The sequence below is a fragment of the Arvicola amphibius genome, chromosome 5 (genome assembly GCF_903992535.2).
Source record: "Arvicola amphibius chromosome 5, mArvAmp1.2, whole genome shotgun sequence".
NCBI lineage: Eukaryota > Metazoa > Chordata > Mammalia > Rodentia > Cricetidae > Arvicola > Arvicola amphibius.
Window position 1 is genome coordinate 152,433,711 of NC_052051.1, and position 7,118 is coordinate 152,440,828.

The 7,118-nt window shown below is 38.9% G+C and overlaps 1 long non-coding RNA gene across 1 annotated transcript; it reads left to right on the top strand.

Annotated features, from left to right (window-relative positions):
• The first annotated feature begins 4,731 nt into the window (after positions 1 to 4,731).
• LOC119815519 lies at positions 4,732 to 6,838 on the top strand. The gene is made up of 3 exons (XR_005285524.1): positions 4,732 to 4,751; positions 6,334 to 6,380; positions 6,623 to 6,838. It is a non-coding gene; the product is annotated as an uncharacterized LOC119815519 (long non-coding RNA).
• Positions 6,839 to 7,118: the final 280 nt, after the last annotated feature.

The window sequence follows — 7,118 nt, forward strand, 5'->3', positions numbered from 1 at the left end:
GAGTTGTCCAGAGATGTTTCAGGAGTCTCCAGAGCAGCTTTCTAGGGTTTTGTATGGCAAGGGTCTAATATTGAAAACAGAGACCCTAAGTGTTCCTAAGGATTTAGGCAGTTCCCTTGTGAGAGTGCAGCTAACACAGAAGCTTTGCTCATAGTGCCCTGTTCAGGGCTTAGATTTTCTTCTGTTTTGTTTGTTTTTTGCCTACGCTGATAAAGAGCATTGAAGCTCTATACATAAGGCACTTTAGATAATTGGCCTTCATTTCTGCAAAATAGACCCAACTGTAGGTTAGTACTAGAGCTTAAGATTTCCTTTGGCCAGATTTTTCCCTCACCTAGCTTGTGTTGAGGCCAGAGAACATTACAATAAAATATCAGACTTTTTTAGGCTCTTGCGATTAGACTTAGCCTAACTCTTGAAGCAACACAGTAGCATCCAGTCTAAGGAAGCTGGAAGCAATTTACCTTGAGAGACAAAAGCTGGAGCACTATCTAAGGCAGCAGTTCTCAACCTTCCTAGTGCTGTTACCCTTTAAGACAGCTCCTTGTGTTGTGGTGATCCCCAACCATAAAATTATTTCAGTGCTACTTCATACCTTTAACTTTGCTACTGTTATGAATTGAAATATAATGTAATCATAATGTAAATATTTTTGGAGATAGAGAATTGCTAATGGGGTCATGACCCACAGGTTGAGAACCACTACTCTTATGCTACCTCTGGGCCATGACTTCCTACCTGTAACCAGCTAACCTCAAATGTGTTTTAGGATAACATCTGAGCATAGAAAGAAAAGTTTGGACCTATTAAGTAAAATGAGGGAAGCTATAAATTTACAAATTGTTTTCTAGAGAAGAAAGGTATACACCAAATTTAAAGATACATACTGAATTTCATTGATGCCAGTTTGCAGGGGAGAATTCTTGATTTTTTCAAGGTACAGAAGTAGGAACTATTCAAAATAAAATCTACAAAAGATTGAGAGAAAACAAAATAAACCCAATGCATGAGTGTATATTGAAATAGTATGACTGAATATATAAATACAACTGACTTTCCAAAAGATTATGGGGGGAAGAACAGAAGAAAATAGAGATGATGGATTTTCCAAAACTGATAAAAATAATAACCCTACATGTTCAAAACCTTCAACAATCATTCCAAATAAAACTCTAGAAGAAAAGCAGAATAGCAGATAATAGAAATAGAGATAATAGAAATAGATAATAGAAATAGAAATTGAGTGATGTATTAAAAGCAACCAGAAAGAGATGGACACATTGTGAAGAAATGAAAATAAGCAGGACAGCAGATTCCCATTGCAATACAGTCGAGTCTGGTGCTGGGACGGAGGATGCAGCTCAGTTGTCCAGCACTTGGCTAATATGCACAAGGACTGAGATTCCAGTAGTCATAGAAACAGGCCTTACCAAAGTGCTTTCGGCAAGCTCCTTTCAGTCAGCTCTTCCCAACAACTGTGTGTACTTAATGTCCCCTTACTTTCTTTCAACATTTTCATATACCTTCCTACACTGGGGCAACTGATTTCTAATTATTTTTTCATGCGTGCTTGTCCACAATCTTTTCACTCCACACATTGATACCCTTACTTCTTAAAGATGAAATCAACCATTCCGGCATAAACTGATTTTACAAATTAAAGGAGCGACAGAAAGTAATATTTTTTCTCATTTTTATTAGTTCTTTGAAATATTTAATACAATTCATTTTGATTATATTCTCACATTCCTTCTAGATCCAGCCCTCCTTCCATATCCACCTAACTGTGAGTTCCTTTTTTATTACCCATCAAATATAGTTTGAGCTACCCATATGCTATCAGATGCATGGCATTCACTAGAGGGTGCTTAACCCACCAAGCGCTCTTAAAGAAAATGAACTCTCCCTCTCCTAGAGATCATCAATGGCCAACGGCGCCTTAGCTGGGAGGGAGTCTCTGTGTGCATGTCTCCTTTTCATGTTGTAATTGTTTCTGGTGTGAGTTTGTACAAGTCTTGTGTATGCTGCCTCAGCTGCTGTGAATGGACTTGCACAATTTCCCTGCTGTGTCCAGAAAACACAATAAGGACACCGTGAATGTTATAGCTCTCCACCTCCTATGGCTCTTGTCATCCTTCTGCCTCCTCCTCCACAAGAATCCCTGAGTCTATGGAGGAAGGAATGTTATGTCAATGTCTCGCTTAGGGCTGTGCATTCTACTGTCTCTTATTTTCTGTGTCTGGATGAACTGAGTGTCGTTGGGTTCATCACTATCTACTTTGATAGCACTGTAGATAGCATGGGAGGAACCAACTATCTCCCAATTTTATTTAAGACCTTCGCCACACACTGGTACCCTTATCTGGACTGTTTTTAAGGCCAAGAACTTGCTGCTGTGGTGGCCATAAGCCCTGGGGGAGAAACTACACTATGACTCTGCTGAATGAACATGATATTAAAACAACTAATAATAACTTATATTAAAACAACTACTAATAACTTATCCTTATACCTCTATATTAGTACACAGGTCACTGTCATCAGCTAAACTCCTTTATGCAGAAAATAAGACATTCTTAACTTATGAAGTAATAGCTATAGTTTGTGAAAAGTTTTTGTATACTTTCACATAAAAGACCTAATTTCACCTTTTTGTACCAATCCTGTAAGAAAGGTATTTTTTTCCATTCACTGTGTACTTATTGAAGAAACAAAGCATTAACTGATTTCATAGTAGCTATCATGTTCACATATGTCTAACAACAGAGCTTTGTGCTCATCTGAAGACTTGCATTCCAAGCAACTATGTTCTCCTTAGTAACTTGTGTAGCAAGTTATTCCTATCTCTTGACTTTCATTTCTTTGCTTGCAAAGAAAAAGAGATGATGATACACTGCAATGTTTCCTGTATGATAAATAATCAACAAAAATATATTCTTTGTCCTAGTGTAGCTACACAATATACAGTTTTGGAGGTATTTTACCATGTTGTCAAAGGAAGGGATGTTGCACAAGTGCAAGTCCAGAGAATGTAGGTCGTAAGAGACATTTTTCCCTGTAGCGCCAGTGTTAACTTCACCTACCTTTATTTAATCTATGATGGCTACATGTTCTTTTGACCTTGCATCATGTGAAAAAGGTAGAAATGCACTTTCTTAATTTTCCCGTCCTGAAAAAAAGTTTAAAAAAGCAACCAGTGCCCAGTGTGCATCACAGTTCCTCTGCAGGTGCACACAGTTACGGCAGATGCATCGCCATTGTTACTATGTACACTAGAACCATGAGAGATAAGAGGTTTATCTACTGAGGCATGGTAGAAGGAGGCTCTAATGGGAAAGAATTTAGATGAGCTTTACATTTGCAATATTGTGAGAGTTGAGGGCCTTGTGTTTTTTTTCTGACTTCTTCTATGGGAATTTTTACCCTACACATTGCTGTATGCCCGCTTCCCCTGAACTGAAACATAACCTACCCCAAGAGTCGGGAGAGGGGGGCGCATGAGATTCAGAAAGAAAGCAAACATCACATGGCTGGCAAGATAAAAGTTGCAGGATTCTTGAAGGCTTCTCCTCAGCTTTATAGAAGAAGTAAACAGTCTAGCGAAAGAGACGACCAGCCAGCCTGCTGAGCTGCAGGGAGGATTTATTGGACCTGGCAAGCCACATTGCAAGTTGTGCAGAGAGCTCGGCGAACACAGCTTGTGTGAGTCACTGCCTCGCTTGGCAGGCTTTGGGATAATGAAGCTGTTTTTGAATAGTCTCTATTCCTGTAAGTAATCCGCTATCCACACTTCTGTTAGTAGCCCAAATAGAAGCCTATTGGTTCACTAAATTGGATTAGGCACAATCTTTACTTTTCTTTATTATGGGTTTCCTTGCTTGATGAGTAAAAGTCTGTGTTGCATCTCAAGGAAAAGTCACTCACACAATACCTTTTTCTCTTTTAAAAAATGATTTATTTATTTTTATCTTATGTGTATTGGTGTCTTGTCTACATGGATGTCTATGGGGGTGTTGGTTCCCCTGGAGCTAGAGTTACCGACAGTTGTGAGCTGCCAAGTAGGTGCTAGGAATTTGAACCCAGGTTCTCTGGAAAAGCAGTCAGTGATCTTTTCTTTTAATTGTTTTTATTGAGCTATATAGTTTTCTCTTCTCCCCTCTCTTTCTCTCCCCTCCTGTTCCACCCTATCCCATCATCCCCATGCTCCCAATTTATTCAGGAGATCTTGTCTTTTTATACTTCCCATGTAGATTAAATCCATGCATGTCTCTCTTAGGGTTCTCTTTGTTGTCTAGGTTCTCTGGGATTGTGAATTGTACCCTGGTTTTGCTTTGCTTTATGTCTAAAATCCACTTATGAGTGAGTACAAATGATATTTGTCTTTCTGGGTCTGGGCTACCTCCCTTAATACAATGTTTTCTAGATCCATTCTTTTGCCTGCAAATTTCAAGATGTCATTTTTTTTTCCACTGTCACACAACACCTAAATAAAAGCACATGTTTTAGGGGAAACCCATCTCCAATATGATCTCTTTCCTGTGTGTGTCTGCATGTGCATGTGTGTGTGCGCGCGCGTGCGCGTGCGTGTGCATGTATGTGTGTGTGTGTGTGCGCGCGCACACACACGCGCACGCTCACGTACACATATGCTTTAGCATGTATGTGGATGCCAGAAGACAACTTCTGAGACTCGGTTCTCTTCTTCCACCACAGACGTTCCAAGGATAGAAATCAGATCATCAGGCTGTATGGTAAGCGCCTCTCCCCACTGAGCAATCCTGTCAGCACCCAAATTCAACCTTGATGTACAGTAACTTTTCACAGAAAATTGAACAACAGAAAAAGCAATTAAGTTAAGGCTTCAGGCAGCAGCACTTTGACGTTCCTGGTTATATTGAATTTTTATTAAATAATTTTGTATATAGATATCTATTAGACGTCTTTTAAAAATGTTTGGAATTGTTTTCTGGTCCTAATCTAATATTTTTGTTTTGTCTTGTCTCTTATTTCAAGACAGGTTATCTTTGTGTAGCCCTGGATGTCCTAGAACTAACTTTGTATACTAGGCTGGCCTTGAACTCACAGAGATCCACCCACCACTGTCTCCCAAGTGCTAGAATTAAAGGGATGTCTCACCATCACCCAGCTAGTATCTAATATTTTTATCATTAATAAGGGTTCAGATTGTTTTGTAGTCCATTTTGAAACAATCTGTTTAGTCTTCTGATAAAATTTGCATGGTGCAGATTTCCAGGTAACATGGCAAACTAGAAGATGCTCCTGTATGAGCTGGTGGAGGAGAAAGCCATCGTATTCTTACTAAAATAAAATGCACTTTACTCTAAAGAGAGAAGCAGAAGAAAAGCTTTAGAAACCCACAAATTAGTGGGAAAGTGTTGACTGAGGTTTCTGTCCCACCAGGTCCCACAGCCATTTAGTCCCAAATAAACACACAGAGGTCTACATTAATTGTAAACTGATTGGCCTATTAGTTCGGGCTTCTTATTAACCCTTATAACTTATATTAGTCCATAATTCTTGTCTGTGTTAGCCACGTGGCTTGGTACTTTTTTCAGCGAGGCAGTCACATCTTACTTGCTCTGTGTCTGACTTCCTCTCTGTCTGGGTGACGACTGTAGATTGACTCTTTCCTTCTCCCAGAATTCTCTTGTTCACATTGCCCCGCTACTGACCAATCAGCATTTTATTAAACTTAAACAAGTACAAGAAACAAATCTTTGCAGGGTAAAACCATTGTCCCACAGCAGGAAGGTATCAGAAAAATTAGAAACAACTATTCTTGACAAAGAAACACTTGAAGCACAACCTTGTCCCTGCAGTTATATGGTGAACAGGGAAACCAAAAAGCAGTTCCAAAAGGTAAGCCAAGGCCAAGCACACAATTTTCAAAAGCCATAAACCTCCTTGTAAGTTTTTGTGATTCCTCCAAAGGATGGATCAGCAGTGGAGAGAAATCCTATTTTGTTATACTGTATGATTCAAAGGGCAATGTATGGTGCCATCTAGACAAACAATCTAATATTAAAAAAAACTGAGATTCCCTGGGGGCCTGAGAGGAGGGAACATCCAGAGAATTTGGATCTTCCCTTTGACCAACAAAAGCCCCTGGGTGAGGGGATAACCAGAGAGGCAGTTATGGAGATCAGAGGGGCTGGACTCTGACAAGCTTAAGGATGAAACATACAGGAAGTTGGCTTTGGCTGTAAAATGCATAAGTAGAGATGGTCTAAACTTTTTTTGTCAATATCTGCTTCACCTATTAGCCTTTTAGAGCTATCAAACTCCAACATAATTCTCAGTTAATGCCCACAGGTTAATCTGATGGAGGCAGTTCCTCGCTTGAGGCTCCTTCTTCCCAGGTGGGTCTAGTTTGTGTCAAGTTGACAAAAGTTAACCAATACAGTGTATAATAAAACTCAGTCTGTATTTTATAAATACGTGGATAAGATTTTTGTGATAGACAGTATTTCTAGCAAAGGCTGGTTTTTATTTTGTTTTATTCTAATCAAACTGATTCGATTTTTTTAAAGTTTTCAGATTTATGTGTATGAGGGTTTTGCCCTCTATACGTGTGTAACATGTGCTTCCCTTGTGCCCACAGAGTTCAGATCAGAGTACCAAATGCTTCAAAACTGAATTTATTGGATGGTTCTACGGCACCATGAGAGTTCTGAATTTAGATTCCTGCCCCCACTGCAAGAACAAGTGCTTTGAACCACTGAGTGAGCATCTCTCCAACCCAAAATGCATGACTTTTTTATCTATTCAAAATTTATTGAGTTTTATTTTCTACAAGTACAGATGTTATCTTGTTTTAGCATGTGATTTCTAAACTACTATGCTTATAGCATGACTAAATTACAGTAAATAAAGACTGATCATATGAATATGTAAGGACTATCTGAAGGAAAGAATTGACAGTTGTCTAAAGACACAGAATGTAATAAACAGAAATAAAATAGCAAAATTGACAATATAATGGACTTCTCAATTATTTGGAGCCAAAATTCTTGGTGAATTCATGATTTGTGTATGATATCAACAAGGGTATGTGCTATAGATATCACACACACACACACTCAGAGAGAGAAAAAAGA